Source organism: Argopecten irradians, chromosome 16 (assembly GCF_041381155.1).
Source record: "Argopecten irradians isolate NY chromosome 16, Ai_NY, whole genome shotgun sequence".
Classification (NCBI taxonomy): Eukaryota; Metazoa; Mollusca; class Bivalvia; order Pectinida; family Pectinidae; genus Argopecten; species Argopecten irradians.
Window position 1 is genome coordinate 7,712,454 of NC_091149.1, and position 21,338 is coordinate 7,733,791.

General features: G+C 37.2%; 2 protein-coding genes and 2 pseudogenes across 5 annotated transcripts in view; 2 read left to right on the forward strand and 2 right to left on the reverse strand.

Moving 5' to 3' along the window:
- LOC138311140 (low-density lipoprotein receptor-related protein 2-like) overlaps positions 1-21,338 on the reverse strand; it is a 374,749-nt gene that overhangs the window by 332,435 nt on the left and 20,976 nt on the right. The gene's annotated exons all lie outside the window — the stretch shown is intronic.
- The window catches only part of LOC138311149 (tripartite motif-containing protein 2-like), a 200,937-nt pseudogene that overhangs the window by 105,712 nt on the left and 73,887 nt on the right, over positions 1-21,338 (forward strand).
- The window catches only part of LOC138311147 (tripartite motif-containing protein 2-like), a 53,602-nt gene that overhangs the window by 26,845 nt on the left and 5,419 nt on the right, over positions 1-21,338 (forward strand). The window lies entirely within an intron of this gene.
- On the reverse strand, positions 14,037-18,956 carry LOC138311160 (uncharacterized; annotated as a pseudogene).

Here is a 21,338-nt window from a genome sequence, read left to right on the forward strand (position 1 = left end):
AGACTGTATAAGATAAAGTGTTATGTTGTCAAATGAAATATTCATGAAGTTAACACCTGGAACATTTAATGGGGACTTGAATATTCCCAAACTGGATAAGAAGACAAGTTTTACCATATGAAATATTACAGATTCAGACAGAACATATGGGACCACATATCATGGGGACGGTTTGGATGATTCAGTGCAGCTGTAAATAAAATGCCTTAATATAAACTAATAACATCAGGACAACATTTAGATAAACTAGACGGTTTGGATGATTCCCACGCTGTAAGAAAAATGGACCCCATACAGGAAAATGAAATATTCAGACAGGACACATTTAGATGACTCCAGTACAGTCTAATGATTCCCACCTGTAAGATAAACTGTTACTATGCACTATGGAATATTCAGACAGGACATTTAGATGGGGATGGTTTGGAAGATTTTACGCTGTAAGATAAAAGTCTAAACAAATATTCAGTACAGGACAACATTAAGATGGGGACGGTTTGGATGATTGTAAACTATAGATAGTAACATTTACAATATCAAATATTCAGACAGACATTTACCAATGGGGACGGTTTGGATGATTCCCATGCTGTTAAGATAAAAGTCTTAAATTTAACAGTCTCACCTGCGTCACACTGTGTCGTAGGTGTTGACCACATACACTGTGAACCATACAGGTACAAGCCAAGCAGCTCCGTCAGGTTCGGCAAACAGGCAAACTACACTTCTCACCAGTCATCGTCAGAAACATTGGTTTTTCACTGAGGCAATTAAAAAACATACAGTTTACTAGCTTGTTCTATCAGACTGGTTTTTATTGAGACACAACATAACAAGCCTCAATCAAATTACTATAGTACAAAACTAGACCATTTACATACATAAAGATATTTAGTCAGATATAAATATAGTCATATACGGTTTGTAACTTGAATGTAAACATATTTCTACATTATCATACAGAAATACTTGGCAAATGGATAATTAACTTAATACAGGTTCCAAGCATTGCAAATATAAATCAGAACATTTCTTACAATACATATGGGTCAACCATTTTATTTGTTTCTCTTCACATTTTCATGAACCATTAATCGTCCTCAATGCTTTTTTGTACAGTTGTAAATAAATACCTAATAGTAATTTTACCTGATAAATATTGTGACGTTTCGGGTGCAGCCATATTCTGACACTAGGGGGCAGTAGCTAAACTAGTCCAGTCAGGTAGTGACGTGTGACGTTGACACAGCGCCCAAAAATATCCATCTTCATGACGGCGCCCATTTGTTGGGAAGCCCAGTATATATCAAAATGAGTCTCCAAGTACATCCAAACTGACGGGATTGTCTAGGCCTGAAAGATATTCAAAAAACTTATTATAATAGGAGTTGGGCGTTTTAAAATGAAAACTTTTGCAATCAAAAACAAAGTTTGATAAAAAGACCTTCAAATAAACCTGAGCAATAAGACCCCCATAAGTAAAATTTATACCTTCTTTTAGATGATTTTTTCCTCTGTTGAAAAAATTAAATGAATGAGTAACACTAAGGATCTTTCCCTGGATGGAGTGTGGTCTTAGGTTTGAGGACAAAACCCCGAGATCAGGCAATGTTTACAAAAAATTGTGTGATGTGATCCGCATGTAAAAAGTTGTAAACTATAGTACTCAGTCCAGTCAGTGGTTAGCATTATGAGTCTTACATCTTGAAAACCCAAATATCTAAGAAAAGCTAGTGAATCTATATCTTGATTTATAGTAAAAAAAAATAAAAACCATGTCCATGTGATAGTTTCCAGTAAACTACATAAAAAAGAAAACACAACTACTAAAAACTGTTTTATAGTTGTGTTTTAGATCAAAGTAAATGACATCACAGGTAAACTGTGACCTTGACCAACTCCAGTCAGTTCACACACTAAAAACTACCAACAGGTAATGACCTTTGACCTCACCTTTCCCGACGACGATGACCCTGTCTGACATTACTCCAGCTTGATGGACTCATTACAGGTTTTTCCTTGGAGTCGCACCAGTAAAGTCTGTCATCCATGTGGTCATCAAGGGTTAGTCCTGTTGTTGGTCGGCCAAGCCGTGTATGAAGACCAACTGAAAATCGTTCCTCACCAGTCATCCAAGCCTGTTAAATTTTTGGACTGACTGTGCACTAAGCCATCATCTGTCCAGTACAGCAAAAACCCCCATCAGGTAAACTAGCTTTAATTATCAAATCTGACAAAAAAAAAAAAACCATAGCAAAACAAGCAGTGAATAACTCCTTTGTCAGTGGTTTTGACTAAAACCCCCCGTTATAATTAAGTTTAATGTGATAAGGTAAAGGAGGTAAAAAGACAGAGATAACTCCAGTAGTGACTAAGTGAGGTACCAGTAATATTAAGTTTAATTTGATAAGTTACAGGAGGTAAAAGGGGAGAGATAACTCCTTGGTTGGTGGTCTTGAGTACCAGTATAGTTTGTTAGGTTTAAAGTTGATAAGTTAGAGGGTCCTAGGGGAGTAATAACTCCTTTGTGTTAAGTAATACTGAAGTTAAAGGTTAATGTTAGAGCAAGTAAAGGACTAAAAGGGGAGAACTTCTCTTGTGGCTGTAGATCAAAAGGTTTGACCAAAAAACAGGAAATACAGAGTAACTCCATAGTAAAAAATTGTCTATTTATTCAGTTCAGTTTGTTGAAAATGATGGTTAAGGGAAACAAGAGCTGTAGTACAACAAAGCTCACCTATTCAGAAGAAGTTGATGTTCAAGTATTTACTATTTAAACATGGAAATATGACAAATTAACAGACTCAAAACCCCCATACAGGTAAAGGGCCCCAGTGCACTAACTTCCAGTTGTATTATCACGTGCAGCATCCATACACATTAGGAAGGTAAAAAATCTAGTAAAGTTTATCACTACAGTCATGTTTACCACTAAATTGTACAGAATACATTAAACTAAAGTGCATCAAAAACAGGTTTGAACACTAATGGGACCCATAATATAGGTGACCTCAGCCGACGCGTGACGCCAGACCAGACAGGGGTGACAACATTAAAACCCCTATTCTTTAGGTAAACTAGCAGTGCAAATGTACAAATAATGTATGAAGGAGGTAACTCCTGAAGGATCAATCCTAACTTACTAAGCCTCCAGTTTAGGGACCAATATAAAAATGACAATGAAGGTTAAAGGGGTCCAGTCCTGTGTAAAATAATGTATGAAGGGGAGGTAACTCTGAAGGATCAATCCTAACTACTTACCCCAGTTTAGGGTTTGACAATTATAGCCAGAGGATGAACCAAGTCATCCCTTAAAAAGGTCTTCTGGTATCGAAGTCGTCTAGGGCAACAGAGATCGTCCGCCGACTCGAAACAGTCCAATAAATATTCTGGAAGAAACATATCAAAACTATAATAATTTCAGACAGTCAAAAATGATATAAGATTAAAAGAGTTCACTATCTGTCCTTTACATAACAAACACACTACAAACCTTGATGGAATTAAAACTTGGAGTTTTTACTATAAAACAGTTTTGACCACTTTCAGATAACCTTTAATAAATAGAAAGCATTAAACTGTTCATTAGATTAGACAACTGTATTCATTAAAACGCATTGAAAACTATTTAATTTCATGTTTTGATTGAAAAATTCCATACAGGTAAAACTAGCAGTGTTAAGTCACAGAAAACATTTCAGGTAAATTAAGTGCACTCATTAAGTCCAGTCATTCTTGTCTGTCACCTGCATCTATTAATAATTTTATTCTTACTAATTTTAGTCATTTGACTCTTGACCTACTTTGTTACCCAATCAATGGCGATCCCCCTCCACCTGGGTCACATCTGCGTTTAAATCCTGGGGACGCGGCGGGCCACCATTCTTTATATCGTCACCCCCCTACGCTCTTTCATCTTCATCAATGATAGATCAGAAAAGTAAAGAAGGCGACGATCCACATCAACGTCTAGTGCCCCCATGTGGCGTCAGTCAGTTTGACCACTAAAATGTTCCGGAGTACGCCTTTAAATCGGGGGATGACCTGTGTGACCACTAAGTACCTCGTGGCCACTGGTGAAGAAGATCAACAGTTGTCCACCTGAAATGATAATAGTATCAGAGTTTTGTGCACTAAAATCTGCCCCCATTGTAATGAAATCTTGACTGAGAGTCCAAATTCAGTTTGAATTAAACAACCAAAACGTTTCAGCAAAAACTTTTGAATGTATATATAACCTAATCGGGGAGTGAGACTTGCAGGGCCCAGTTTTGTTTAAAAATTCCTTATTTATAAGGACATTTTTTCAATTTAATAGGCCAAATGTGGTTACAAACAAACAGCAGAACTCTATGACAAGAAGCCATTTTTATACAAAACGATGAATAGGCTCTCGATGGACTATGACCACCAAATTGTTAATTTTTGGATTTAGATTTGATCATTTTTGTGTGTAAAACTAACCTTTGGGTTTACAGTGCGTTCCTTTGCCACTAAGTCCAGTCAGGTTGATCCGTCATACACAGGTAAACACATTTGTCACATGATCCCATTTTCACATTCTTACACTGCTGTGCACAGTAAAATGTTCCCCATACAGCACACTAGCAGTGCACTCAACGTCTGTGGTTTGACCAATAAAAACAGTTTATTATATACTGTAACAGTAACACACAGTTACAGGTAAAATTGATAACCACAGTTTGTTCATAAAACAAAAATTCATTATACAGTAAAACAAAGTTGTTTGTTTTGTTTTTTTTGACCATAAAACCCCATAAGGTAAAACAAGCAGTGCATTAACAGCCCAAAGTAAAACCTGTGGGAATCAACAAAATCACTTCATATAATAAGTAGTATTAGATTGTTACATATTTATTATATATTTATTGCACTCATCAACATCTGTGAAATAACAACCCTTCATACATGTAGCAAACTGCTTCAATATTTTGACCAATAAAACTGATAGAATACATAGTTTTTTTTCCAGTCAGGTTTCATGTATATAAAAGCAAATGATGATCTTGAACCAGTACAGACAAGTTAAAAAATATATGTTGGAAAAAGAGGTAAAGTACTTCGATTACCAAAAGTCTCACAATTTTCAGTTGTAACTCACCTTTTTTGCATTGCACTTGTCAGTCAGGTTTGACCACTAAAACCCCATACAGTGTAATTTGTAACTACCAAAGATATTTTTTTTTTTTTTTTCTATAAAAAATATGAAGTATATTTCAAAAACACCAAAATTCTAGTCATCAACTAAAAACTGTGATCACTACAGCATTTTCAATCTCAACTTCACAGGATTTAGTATCGTTGACCACGAACTCACCTTCACAGGATTTGGTATCATTGACTGTATAACTCACCTACACAGGATTTAGTATCGTTGACCATGAACTCACCTTCACAGGACTTGCGATCGTTGACAGCAATCTTGTACCCTTCCTGACAGGAACAGTAGTATCCACTGTCACTGAGATCTGTACAGGTCTGGGAACATCTGCCATTGTTTAAACTTTAAACAGTTCACTTCCTGACCAACAAGTTAGTTCATAAACTACAACATGAACAGGACTTTGACCAAACTATATGAAAATTTTGCACAGACAACTTAAATATACAAACAAAAAACACCATGACATGCAGTACAGGTAAACTTACGACAGACAGCCTCGCTCGTCAGTCATGACTACTCACAGTCCATGATGGCGTAACACACTTTTGTAGTGCATCAATATATTGACGATTGGCACACATCGGTACTGATCTGTGGAGCACTTGGCCGGTCTAGGGGGGGTACCTGTGCACTAGAGGTCAAGAGGTCACCACTAAAACCCCTATAAAGAAAACTGTAAAGCACAGGTCAGAGGTTAGTCCAACCTGTCTATCAAGACCAGCTGTGTAAAGATGTCAGTCCAACATGTCTATAAAGATCAGTCACTGTATACAAAGGTCAGTCTAAAAACCTGTTTATAAAGTAAACCATGTACAGTCTAGTCAAGGGGTCAGTCAAACCTGTCTCTAAAACATACAGTAAACCTAGCAAACACAGGTCAAGAGGTTAGTCAGTTCCTGTCACTAAATGAAGATCAAACTTATACATGTCACAAGTCACAACCTAAACACCCAATGACTGTATATAAAGACCAGCTGTGAAAGTTAAAGATGTCGGTCCAACCTATCTTTAAAGATCAACTGTATACAGAGGTCAAGGGGTCAGTAAAAACCTGTCTATAAAGACCAACTAGCAGTAGTAGAAATGTCAGTCCAACCCTTAACACTAAAACAACCATGTACAGTAAACAATGGGTCAGTCAAACCTATCTATAAAGACCAACTGTGTAGAGAGGTCAAGAGGTCAAAGTAAAACCTGTCTATAAAGACAAACTGTATACACAGGTAGACAGGTCAAAGTTTGACCTGTCTATAAAGACCAGCTGTGTAGAGATGTCAGTAAACAACCTGTCCTAGTACCAAGACCAACCATGTCAGAGGTCAAGAGGTCAGTAAAACTTGTCTATAAAGTACCAACTGTGTAAAAAGGTCATCCAACCTGTCTCTATGACCACTAAAACCCCATACAGGTAAACTACAGTGCACAATGTCCAGTGTCTACCACTAAAATCCCCATACAGGTAAAAGTAGCAGTCAAGAGTCAGGTCAGTCAGAGTTTGAATACTAATAAAACCTATCTATATATAGACTAACTGTGTGACACTACTGTTCCAGTCAGTTTGACCAGGTAAAACCCCCAACCTGTCTATAAATACCAATGTGCAGACAGTTTTGTGTAGTTTTGGTCTTTATTTAAGACTGGGCAATTGAAATTGAGGCCTCAAAAAGGTAATGAGGGGTGCTTAGTAGGGTCGAATACGGTATTCCTAAAGACATGACCAGATGGACCGAGGACCAGATGGAACCAAGACCAGATGGACTGTCCAGTGAGGACCACTAAAACCCCTGATACCAGGAAACTAGCAGTGCATCCAGTCCAGGACACAAAAACCAGGACCAGATGGACCCAGGACCAGAAGACCTATAACCAGATGGAACAGGTACAGGACCAGTCATGGTCCATGACCAGGTGACCCAGAGCCAGATGGACCCCTTGATACAGATGGACCAAATGACAGTGACCACACCAGTAAAGGGACCAGAAGACCCTGGACAGGAAAGTACCAGGACCTAGACAGACAACCAGGACCACAAAACCCCCATACCAGGACCAATGGACCAGTGACCACACTATGTCCAGTCAGGTTTGGACCACTAAAACCCATGACCACATAAACCAGGATCAGTGGACACGAGGACAGTCCAAGATTGACCAGGAAACCCCCATCAGATGGAAAACCAGGACCAGACGGACAAAGGAACAATCAAAGATGGACACAGGACCAGATGGACCGGGATCAGATGGACACTATGACCCCATGACCAGGTAAACTAGCAGCACTACTAAGTCCACCCCATTACTAGGACCAAAAAAGAAAACAGGAAAAAACTTATCTTATACTGAAATATTAATGTAAATAGATAGTAAGTCAGTTATATGATCTGGCTGTGATAGCATTACTTTATCTCTAAATCTAAATCGTCTGACTGATAAATGAGCCCTTCACCAGAGACCTACAGTGTAAGGGAGACAACTCAAATAAAATATAGAGAAAACCGACTTATACTCACCAATTAATACTCAGGTCATTTATGAAGAGGCAACTGTGTCGGATATTTTTGAAAAGGAGTAAACTTCCCTTTGCGGTCCCAAAAGGTACAATTATGAGCCAGCTGAAAGCCAGCTGAAACAGAACAAATGTATGAATCAAAAGTAAAGACTAAAGACTAAATATATAAAGTAGCTGATAAGTGAATGTGAAAAAAAAAATAGAAGGAGTTATGTAATTAATTAGGTTTACCAATAATCAAGGTCATTCAGGTAAAACATGTCATGACAATTCTTCCTACATTATTGAACACAGACAGAACTCTAACCTGATTACTGTCTCCAGAGGTCCCTGACACTCTAAAATATAAGTATATATACATGTGTTACCTAGTGTGTAAACATAACATATGTCATTGGGTCAGTGACACATAAACCCCCATACAGGTAAAACAGGTAGCTCAAAGTCAGTCAGTTAGCACTACTGTCCCAGACTATAAGGTAAATATATACATGTGTTCACAAAAAACTAGCAGTGCACTATGTCCAGTCAGGTTTGACCACTAAAACCCCCATACAGGTAAACTAGCAGTGCACTAAGTCCAGTCAGGTTTGACCACTAAAACCCCCATACAGGTAAACTAGCAGTGCACTAAGTCCAGTCAGGTTTGACCACTAAAACCCCCATACAGGTAAAACTAGCAGTGCACTATGTCCAGTCCCACAGGTTTGACCACTAAAACCCCCATACAGGTAAACTAGCAGTGCACTATGTCCAGTCATGTGTGACCACTAAAACCCCCATACAGGTCAACTAGCAGTGCACTATGGCCAGTCATGTGTGACCACTAAAACCCCCATACAGGTCAACTAGCAGTGCACTATGGCCAGTCATGTGTGACCACTAAAACCCCCATACAGGTCAACTAGCAGTGCACTATGGTCCAGTCATGTGTGACCACTAAAACCCCCATACAGGTAAACTAGCAGTGCACTATGTCCAGTCATGTGTGACCACTAAAACCCCCATACAGGTAAACTAGCAGTGCACTATGTGTCCAGTCAGGTTTGACCACTAAAACCCCCATACAGGTAAACTAGCAGTGCACTAAGTCCAGTCAGGTTTGACCACTAAAACCCCCATACAGGTAAACTAGCAGTGCACTAAGTCTAGTCAAGTTTGACCACTAAAACCCCCATACAGGTAAACTAGCAGTGCACTATGTGTCCAGTCATGTTTGACCACTAAAACCCCCATACAGGTAAACTAGCAGTGCACTAAGTCTAGTCAAGTTTGACCACTAAAACCCCTATACAGGTAAACTAGCAGTGCACTATGTCCAGTCAGGTTTGACCACTAAAACCCCCATACAGGTAAACTAGCAGTGCACTAAGTCCAGTCATGTTTGACCACTAAAACCCCCATACAGGTAAACTAGCAGTGCACTAAGTCCAGTCATGTTTGACCACTAAAACCCCCATACAGGTAAACTAGCAGTGCACTAAGTCCAGTCAAGTTTGACCACTAAAACCCCCATACAGGTAAACTAGCAGTGCACTAAGTCTAGTCAAGTTTGACCACTAAAACCCCTATATAGGTAAACTAGCAGTGCACTATGTGTCCAGTCAGGTTTGACCACTAAAACCCCCATACAGGTAAACTAGCAGTGCACTATGTCCAGTCAGGTTTGACCACTAAAACCCCATACAGGTAAACTAGCAGTGCACTATGTCCAGTCAGTTTTTGACAGTAACTAGCGTATAAGTCGTTGACCCCATACAGGTAAGGTAAACTAGCAGTGCACTAAGTCCAGTCAGGTTTGACCACTAAAACCCCCATACAGGTAAACTAGCAGTGCACTAAGTCCAGTCAGGTTTGACCACTAAAACCCCCATACAGGTAAACTAGCAGTGCACTATGTCCAGTCAGGTTTGACCACTAAAACCCCCATACAGGTAAACTAGCAGTGCACTAAGTCCAGTCAGGTGTGACCACTAAAACCTTCATACAGGTAAACTAGCAGTTCACAAAGTCCAGTCAGGTGTGACCACTAAAACCCCCATACAGGTAAACTAGCAGTGCACTATGTCCAGTAAGGTTTGAGCAATAAAATCCCCATACAGGTAAACTAGCAGTGCACTAAGCCCAGTCAGGTTTGAGCAATAAAATCCTCATACAGGTAAACTAGCAGTGCACTAAGTCCAGTCAGGTTTGACCAATAAAATCCCCATACAGGTAAACTAGCAGTGCACTACGTTCCGGTCAGGTTTGACCACCAAAACCCCCATACAGGTAAACTAGCAGTGCACTAAGTCCAGTCAGGTTTGACCACTAAAACCCCCATACAGGTAAACTAGTAGTGCACTATGTCCAGTCAGGTTTGACCACAAAACCCCCATACAGGTAATGGTCAGTGTCACATTGGTCATCTTTGTTAGATACCACCTATAGTAACAGTTGCTTTTCAGTCTTTTTCAATCAAATTTCGTCTGTAGACCATGCCATCTTGTATTCAAAGTAAAATGGTACAAAAATACTTTGACATGAAGGTACGTAGTAATGGAATATGTTACAACAACATGATTCTATTGATCAACTCAATAATTTCACAACAAATGTTTCATCAACAACTGGATAATGAATGACACTGTCCAGGTCTGGTGTAAACGACCAGCTACGATTGACAAAATACTACTTTTACAGCCAAATTTGTATCTGACACAGACCACAATACTGCATCATACATCTGAAAACCGTTAAATATCAACAATTTACATGTTGTTAATTCAGGCACACTTACTTATAATGTAAGGAGAAAAGACACTTTTCCTTCACTTTGTTGAGAACAGGAATTGGTCCGGAAGGCGGTACACAGATGTTCCGTAATCAACCAAGTTACCTCCCCTGACAAAATAAAACATTGCAGTCTCACCACATTAATATGTGAGGTCCCTGATCTTGTATTACAAACACAATCAGTAACAATCCAACATACATGTACATTCCTTGAATTATTGCTATGGTTCATGGTCGTTAGAGATCTATAATATCACATATATACATACATGTACATTCCCTGAATTATTGTTATGGTTCCTGGTCGTTAGTGATCTATAATATCACATTTATACATACATGTACATTCCCTGAATTTATTGTTATGGTTCCTGGTCGTTAGAGATCTATAATATCACATATATACATACATGTACATTCCCTGAATTATTGTTATGGTTCCTGGTCGTTAGAGATCTATAATATCACATATATACATACATGTACATGAATTACATTTCCCTGAATTATTGTTATGGTTCCTGGTCGTTAGAGATCTATAATATCACATATATACATACATGTACATCCCTGAATGTTATGGTTCCCCTGAATTATTGAATTATGGTTCCTGGTCGTTAGAGATCTATAATATCACATATATACATACATGTACATTCCCTGAATTATTGTTATGGCTCCTGGTCGTTAGTGATCTATAATATCACATATATACATACATATACATCCCCTGAATTATTGTTATGGTTCTGGTCGTTAGAGATCTATAATATCACATATATACATACATGTACATTCCCTGAATTATTGTTATGGTTCCTGGTCGTTAGAGATGTAGAATGTCACAAATATACATACATGTACATCCCAGAATTATTGTTATGGTTCCTGGTCGTTAGAGATCTATAATATACAATATACATACATACATGTACATTCCCTGAATTATTGTTATGGTTCCTGGTCGTTAGAGATCTATAATATCACATATATACATACATGTACATTCCCTGAATTATTGTTATGGTTCCTGGTCGTTAGAGATCTATAATATCACATATATACATACATGTACATTCCCTGAATTATTGTTATGGTTCCTGGTCGTTAGTGATCTATAATATCACATATATACATACATGTACATTCCCTGAATTATTGTTATGGTTCCTGGTCGTTAGTGATCTATAATATCACATATATACATACATATTCCCTGAATTATTGTTATGGTTACAGTCGTTAGGATCTATAAATCACATATATACCATGTACATTCCCTGAATTATTGTTATGGTTCCTGGTCGTTAGAGATCTATAATATCACATATATACATACATGTACATTCCTGAATTATTGTTATGGTTCCTGGTCGTTAGAGATCTATAATATCACATATATACATACATGTACATTCCCTGAATTATTGTTATGGTTCCTGGTCGTTAGAGATCTATAATATCACATATATACATACATGTACATTACCCTGAATTATTGTTATGGTTCCTGGTCGTTAGACATCTATAATATCACATATATACATACATGTACATTCCCTGAATTATTGTTATGGTTCCTGGTCGTTAGAGATCTATAATATCACATATATACATACATGTACATTCCCTGAATTATTGTTATGGTTCCTGGTCGTTAGAGATCTATAATATCACATATATACATACATGTACATTCCCTGAATTATTGTTATGGTTCCTGGTCGTTAGAGATCTATAATATCACATATATACATACATGTACATTCCCTGAATTATTGTTATGGTTCCTGGTCGTTAGAGATCTATAATATCACATATATACATACATGTACATTCCCTGAATTATTGTTATGGTTCCTGGTCGTTAGAGATCTATAATATCACATATATACATACATGTACATTCCCTGAATTATTGTTATGGTTCCTGGTCGTTAGAGATCTATAATATCACATATATACATACATGTACATTCCCTGAATTATTGTTATGGTTCCCTGGTCGTTAGAGATCTATAATATCACATATATACATACATGTACATTCCCTGAATTATTGTTATGGTTCCTGGTCGTTAGAGATCTATAATATCACATATATACATACATGTACATTCCCTGAATTATTGTTATGGTTCCTGGTCGTTAGAGATCTATAATATCACATATATACATACATGTACATTCCCTGAATTATTGTTATGGTTCCTGGTCGTTAGAGATCTATAATATCACATATATACATACATGTACATTCCCTGAATTATTGTTATGGTTCCTGGTTGTTAGAGATCTATAATATCACATATTATACATACATGTACATTCCCTGAATTATTGCTATGGTGATCCTGGTCGTTAGAGATCTATAATATCACATATATACATACATGTACATTCCCTGAATTATTGTTATGGTTCCTGGTCGTTAGAGATCTATAATATCACATATATACATACATGTACATTCCCTGAATTATTGTTATGGTTCCTGGTCGTTAGAGATCTATAATATCACATATATACATACATGTACATTCCCTGAATTATTGTTATGGTTCCTGGTCGTTAGAGATCTATAATATCACATATATACATACATGTACATTCCCTGAATTATTGTTATGGTTCCTGGTCGTTAGAGATCTATAATATCACATATATACATACATGTACATTCCCTGAATTATTGTTATGGTTCCTGGTCGTTAGAGATCTATAATATCACATATATACATACATGTACATTCCCTGAATTATATTGTTATGGTTCCTGGTCGTTAGAGATCTATAATATCACATATATACATACATGTACATTCCCTGAATTATTGTTATGGTTCCTGGTCGTTAGAGATCTATAATATCACATATATACATACATGTACATTCCCTGAATTATTGTTATGGTTCCTGGTCGTTAGAGATCTATAATATCACATATATACATACATGTACATTCCCTGAATTATTGTTATGGTTCCTGGTCGTTAGAGATCTATAATATCACATATATACATACATGTACATTCCCTGAATTATTGTTATGGTTCCTGGTCGTTAGAGATCTATAATATCACATATATACATACATGTACATTCCCTGAATTATTGTTATGGTTCCTGGTCGTTAGAGATCTATAATATCACATATATACATACATGTACATTCCCTGAATTATTGTTATGGTTCCTGGTCGTTAGAGATCTATATATATCACATGTACATATATACTGTGTTGAGATCTATATATCACAATATCCTGTACTTCCTGAATTATTGTTATGGTTCCTGGTCGTTAGAGATCTATAATATCACATATATCTCTAATTAATTTAATTTCTTTAGCAAATTGATTGATGCTTTTTTCTGTGTATTTGAGCAATGAATTGGTATACAAAATTTGGTCCTATTAAGCGACCATCATTTATTTTTAATTATCAAAGCACCCTGGACCCTTATTGGGTCAAACTGTACGGTACATTTAAGCTCCATATTCTGTTTTTATAAATTACAAAGTTATCTGCTCCTGAGTAAAGTTTATGTGTAAAAATGATGTCCTATTTTTCTAACGAATATGAAGTTATACTAATAACTACAGGATGTAACAATAAATACCCATAATGCACCTGTAAGAGCAGACAACTCTGTATGTGATATACAGAAAACCTGGCCTTTTAATTTACCTTTTTGTACGCTGCCAGGGCGTTTGGTTTAAATGTTTGTTTAGTTTTACATTCTATTAACAGCCAGGGTCATGTAAGGACGAGCCAGGTTTCATGGTGGAGGAAAACCGGAGTACCTGGAGAAAAATCACAGAGCAGCGGTCAGTACCTGGCAACTGTCCCACATCAGATTCAAACTCGTGACCCAGAGGACTGGATAATTTGGCTTGTGGTAATATGTCGGGTCAATCTCAGTTGCTGTAGTAGACTGTGGAGTAACTTCATCATCCTTTATCCTACCAAACGCGTACATGTATATACATGTAGATTTGGAGGGATCTTAACAAAGTGAAATAAACAAAAATTTTCACATCAAGATTAATTCTTCATTAACATTATTTATTGTTGATCCAAACAGGAGGCACAGAGGGCCTGTATTGCTCACCTGGAATGTTAAGCAAAGTCAAAAGTATAATGTAAATGTTTATTTCCTCAAGGACTTTAAAGAAATTCTTCTAATTTCCCTCTGATGGGAAAAATCAGCTAGCAAATAGTCCCCCCCCTAAAAATAAATTGAGAGGGGGAAGAATCAGCTAGCCTATATACCCCCCCCCCCTGAAAATATATCAAGGGAGGGGGAAAGAATAGTTCCCCCCCCCCTAAAAATATTTGAGAGGTGGGTGGGTCCAGGGGGAGAATCAGCTAGCCTATAGTTCCCTCTCCCTGGGAAAACTATCAAAGGGGGAAAGAAATAGGTGGTACAAGTGTACAAAAATTTCTGTATTAAGCTTATTGTTGTAAACAATATTTATGATTGTTCATACCGTATTGTCACACTGACATTGATTGGCTGGACAGTAACGGTTGCCAGGGTAACGTGGTGGACATCCTTGTTCGTCCCAAGCGTCCTTACAATCTCGCTGATCGTCACATTTTGACTTATCACTGATACAATGACTAGCAGGGCACTGAATCTGGTCAGTCTGACATTTATGGTACTCTGGAAAACAAAAGGAGATAAATCAGAACTATGCAAAACAAAGGGAGGTAACTCAGTACTCTAAAAAACAAAGGGAGATAAATCAGTCTGACATTTATGGTACTCTGGAAAACAAAAGGAGATTAATTAGAACTATGCAAAACAAAGGGAGGTAACTCAGTACTCTGAAAAACAAAGGGAGATAAATCAGTAATATAGAAAACAAGGGGAGATAAATTGGTACTCTGGAAAACAAGGGAAGATAAGTCAGTATTCTGGAAAACAAGGGGAGATAAATCAGTACAAGAGGCCCAAAGGGCCTTAACGGTCATCTGACTAACTTGGCAATAGTAAAATTAATTTTATATGGTGTCACTTTGTCAGGACCATGTCAGGATCATTTTCGATTTCTTTCAACAAATTTTATTTCAAACAAGAGGCCAAAGGGCCTTAACATGTAGGAAATTAATTAGATATAGTGTCATGGTAGCCATCTTCGATTTGGGATCAACCAGAGATGTAACAACACTTTGTCGGGACCATGTCAGGATCATTTCATGCAAGTTTCAGCCAAATCGCACCGGTAGAACTTGAGAAGAAGTTCAAAATGTGTTTTCAAGATGGCGGCTGTGGCGGCCATCTTGGATTTCAGATTAACCCGAAAAATAACAACACTTTGTCAGGACCATGTCAGGATCATTTCATGCAAGTTTCAGCAAAATCGAACCGGTAGAACTTGAGAAGAAGTTCAAAATGTGTTTTCAAGATGGCGGCTGTGGCGGCCATATTGGATTTCGGATCGACCCGAAAAATAACAACACTTTGTCAGGACCATGTCAGGATCATTTCATGCAAGTTTCAGCCAAATCGCACCGGTAGAACTTGAGAAGAAGTTCAAAATGTGTTTTCAAGATGGCGGCTGTGGCGGCCATCTTGGATTTTGGATCAACTCGAAAAATAACAACACTTTGTCGGGATCATGTCAGGATCATTTCATGCAAGTTTCAGCCAAATCGCACTGGTAGAACTTGAGAAGAAGTTCAAAATGTGAAAAGTTAACGCACGGCGCACGGCGCACGGCGCACGGCGCACGGCGGACGGCGCACGGCGGACGACGACGGACGAAACATGACGACTATAGGTCATCCTGACCCTTCGGGTCAGATGACCTAAAAATAGAACACAAGGGGAGATAAATCATTACTCTGGAAAACAAGGGGAGATAAACCAGTACTATAGAAAACAAAGGGAGAGAAATAAGTACTCTGGAGAACAAAGGGAGATAAATCAGTACTCTGAAAAAGTGCATATCTTGCCCTTGTTCAGAGCTAAATTGTAAAAAAAAATGCACACATAGATCTACATCAAATTTCATCAATTTAAAGTTCACCTTATTATGCATCAAATAAAAAAAAATTGGACAAGTGGTTTTTTTCATTTTTGAAAAAAAGTTGTCTCAAAAATTGTTACCATGATGATTTCATCAAATGCACTTATAAAACTGTTAATCATCTCTTTTCCATGTACAAGTTCTTAATAACTTTTACAGTGAGATCTTCAGTTTAAAATGAATATAAAAGATATATTTACACTCATTAACAAATGTAAATAACATATTTTGATGATACCACTCACTTTTGGCCAATCATGTCACAGTATTGCATGATTATGACGTCATGTGTGTTGTGACGTCACTGACGGTTACGGGAATGATTGACAATTGCTTTGTATGGTTACAATTAAAGAGGTATATAGTGAATTAATGAATATAATGACATAGAGTCCAACAAAAGGAATATTTTACATATAATGGGAAATAACAATTAAATATGAATGCAGTGAAATCTCTTAATTTGTGTGTGTGGGGGGGATAATTACCACTGTCATTGACATCAAGCAAATATCAAATATCAACAAAAATACAAGATTGAACATATAAACATATGTGGCTAAAGATACTAACGTTTCTGGATATTGTATAATTAATATCATACCAGTACCTTTCTTCCCATTGGGCCTCATGAAATTATCAAAATCCTGTGTTTAACCCCTGAAATCCTTGTCCATATTCATAAAAAAACACAACATTTTATTTTAAGCTCCATTATCAAGACAGGAATCAATGTCAGTTGTAGGTAAAAAGTTTAGTACAAATTGGCCTCTTGGGCATCTCGAAATTACCAAAATTATATTTTCTATCCACAATTTTTCTTTCATATTCCATACCAATAACAAAACTTAAAATCCAATATCTATGCAGAAATTCATATCAGCATTTCACATGGTAATTTTAATTGGGCCCTTTGAATTGACCAAACTCCAGCATTTTCTTCCTTAAATTGCTATTGTCCATATCCATGACAACACTTTTAATCCTATATTGATATCTAAATCAATGTCATTTGTTACCACTTCCACCATGTGTTCATGATAAAAATACAAACCTCCTTCATAACATAAGCCCAAAGAACATCATGTCCTTTGTTGATGTATCTTGTTATTCCAGCTTTGATTGTCGCTGCAGTCCTATCACATGGGCCTTTTCCGTTCTGTGACTCCCAGAAATTATAAGTCTGTACAAGATTTGAATGGAACAAGCTTGCCAGCATATCTCTGTCGACTTATAACATCCGGCATTGTCGGACCAAAGATGAAATGTTATACCTGCTGTGTCAGTGATATTCCTGATTTGGTTCATTACATCTTTTAGGATACAAACTGTAACGTGACTGTCCTTAACAGAAATGAAAGTTTCATTGATAAGGCAATCATAAACAACACTAGGCATTGGAATCAAAGGGTTGTATATAATATTGATATTTTTACTGTCAAATACCAAAGGTATACATTTGTTTTCTAGATATATGTACATGTACTGCAAAAAGACCATGTATGTTATATTGACTTTATACTGATTCCAAGTGATAAAGTCCATGCAGTAATGTAGAAAAAACAAAGTATTAAAGGCAACTGGTCAATCTGGGTTTTTTTCAGATATAGACATGCATGTAATCTAAGGGAAACTAACATTCAATAGACCAGACAAAGTGTGATATATACTATGCTGTCACAGGAAATCATTAGCTGGTCCATAATCACTAGACATATTCTGAGACAATACTAAACAATCAGATTTTCTTGGACAATATATAAGTTAACAGACTGGAAGTGAATAATAGCCAATATAAATTAATTTTCATAGTCACCCTATAAAGAACTTGGGGAATAAAAACAAGTATTTAGATACCTGTGACATTTGATTTACAAATAAATGTACAAATCCCAGGCTCCCAATGATACCATCATCTTTCCTACAGAAAGCCATAGTGATGTGCCATGGTATTCCTCTCTTTCCAAACCAGTCACTCTGATCTTCCCTGAATTTGTATGGCAAAAACTTCATGGCCCAGTCAAAAACCAAGAAAACTTTGCTTGATGACATTTTCTCAAAGAGTTGTGTTTTTGCTAGGTCTTGGTTCTTGCAACGAATAATGTGTTTCAATCAATTTTGCTTCAACGCATTGGTGAAACACTCTACTGTTCTGTGGGCAAATTGTATTTTTGGATTCTTGGCCGTGAGTTGAACACCGAGCAAATATTTATCACGTACGCTTCCTCAGACATCATTTTTCTATGTAAAAGAAGCGTTTCCACGAGCGTAAATAGCGTAGCCCAGTTTGCACGATTAGCCCCGGTGATATAGGTGTATAGCAAATAAACATATAATTTGTAAGTAAAGGGAAGTAACTCTTATAGCCTTGCACACTTCATATAGACGCATATTAGGTAGAGTGTACAATATTTATAACATTTTGTCATTTACACTTATATCTAGAGAGATTGGTATTTTTTATAGCACAGGTAATTGCTACCAATTCTTGTTTATACAGTAAATGAAACTTGTGTAATCTGAAACCTATCTAAACCGACCAACTCTTGTAATATACAGTAATTAAAACTTGTGTAGTCTGAAACCTGTCTATACCGACCAACTCTTGTTTATACAGTAATTAAAACCTGTGTAATCTGAAACCTGTCTATACCGACCAACTCTTGTTTATACAATAATTAAAACATGTGTAATCTGAAACCTGTCTATACTGACCCACTCTTATAATATACAGTAATTAAAACATGTGTAATCTGAAACCTGTCTATACTGACCCACTCTTGTTTATACAGTAATTAAAACATGTGTAATCTGAAACCTGTCTATACTGACCACATATGCTGGTCCTGATGATATCCAGTTTAGACAAGTTCTACTGTATATTGCAGGCTACTAATTGTTTGAGTAAACTTAGTACAAATAACTGGCTCTGAAAGCAAGTTTAAATCATCATTCTGTTCACACTAATTGTCAAAAACGGCCTGATTACAACTCTAGATCAGTAAACTTTAATGCTACTAATGAAATTTGTATATAAAGACAACTTGTCTATAAAGACCACCTGGATTTAAAGACTACCTAAATATTAAGACCACCTAGCTATAAAGACGACCTGTCTATAAATACGACCTGTATTTAAAGACCACCTGTTTATAAAGATCACCTGTCTATAACGATCACCTGGATATAAAGACCACCTGTCTATAAAGACCACCTGATATAAAGATCATCTGGATTATATTGCACTGTACATCATCCTTAGGTGATTCAAATATAATTTAAAGAAGTTCCTTAATTATGATATCTCCCTTAAATTCTAAGATGCTTTCCTAAGGGAAATTTTAAGTTAAGAAATGTTCGTGAAAAAGTTATTTTTTTAGCAATCACCACAGTTATCTACCTTGTTACACACGAGCTGGTAGTCGATACAGTTGTCGTTAGCACATTGAAACTGCCCGTCAGGACATTCTGGCTTCTCTGTGGCCACCACTACAAAATAAGGATTGTATATTTAAACTGTCCATCAGGACACTCAGGCTTCTCTGTGGCCACCACTACAAAATAAGGATTGTATATTTAAACTGTCCATCAGGACACTCTGGCTTCTCTGTGGCCACCACTACAAAATAAGGATTGTATATTTAAACTGTCCATCAGGACACTCTGGCTTCTCTGTGGCCACCACTACAAAATAAGGATTGTATATTAAAACTGTCCATCAGGACACTCTGGCTTCTCTGTGGCCGCCGCTGCAAAATAAGGATTGTATATTTAAACTGTCCATCAGGACACTCTGGCTTCTCTGTAGCCACCACTACAAAATAAGGATTGTATATTTAAACTGTCCATCAGGACACTCTGGCTTCTCTGTGGCCACCGCTACAAAATAAGGATTGTATATTTAAACTGTCCATCAGGACACTCTGGCTTCTCTGTGGCCGCCACTACAAAATAAGGATTGTATATTTAAACTGTCCATCAGGACACTCTGGCTTCTCTGTGGCCACCACTACAAAATAAGGATTGTATATTTAAACTGTCCATCAGGACACTCTGGCTTCTCTGTGGCCACCACTACAAAATAAGGATTGTATATTTAAACTGTCCATCAGGACACTCTGGCTTCTCTGTGGCCACCACTACAAAATAAGGAATGTATATTTAAAACTTCCCGTCAGGACAGTCTGGCTTCTCTGTGGCCACCACTACAAAATAAGGATTGTATATTTAAACTGTCCATCAGGACACTCTGGCTTCTCTGTGGCCACCGCTACAAAATAAGGATTGTATATTTAAACTGTCCATCAGGACACTCTGGCTTCTCTGTGGCCACCACTACAAAATAAGGATTGTATATTTAAACTGTCCATCAGGACACTCTGGCTTCTCTGTGGCCACCACTACAAAATAAGGATTGTATATTTAAACTGTCCATCAGGACACTCTGGCTTCTCTGTGGCCACCACTACAAAATAAGGATTGTATATTTAAACTGTCCATTAGGACACTCAGGCTTTTCTGTGGCCGCCATATAAAGACCACCTGTCTATAAAGACCACCTCCATATAAAGACCACCTCCATATAAAGACCACCTGTCTATAAAGACCACCTCCATATAAAGACAACCTGACAAGACCATGTTATTTGGGTGGTCAGGATTGACTGTGTATTAACAAAAGGGTTTTGTGCTGTCTAGGCAAAAATAAGTTCTACAAGCTGAGACAGTCTAACTTCTTTATTCGTATGCGCACATACACAAACCCCACTAGGTAAATATAGCCTGACAGGAGGCTGGAACAATCTGCAAACAGAATAAATGAGATCACTATC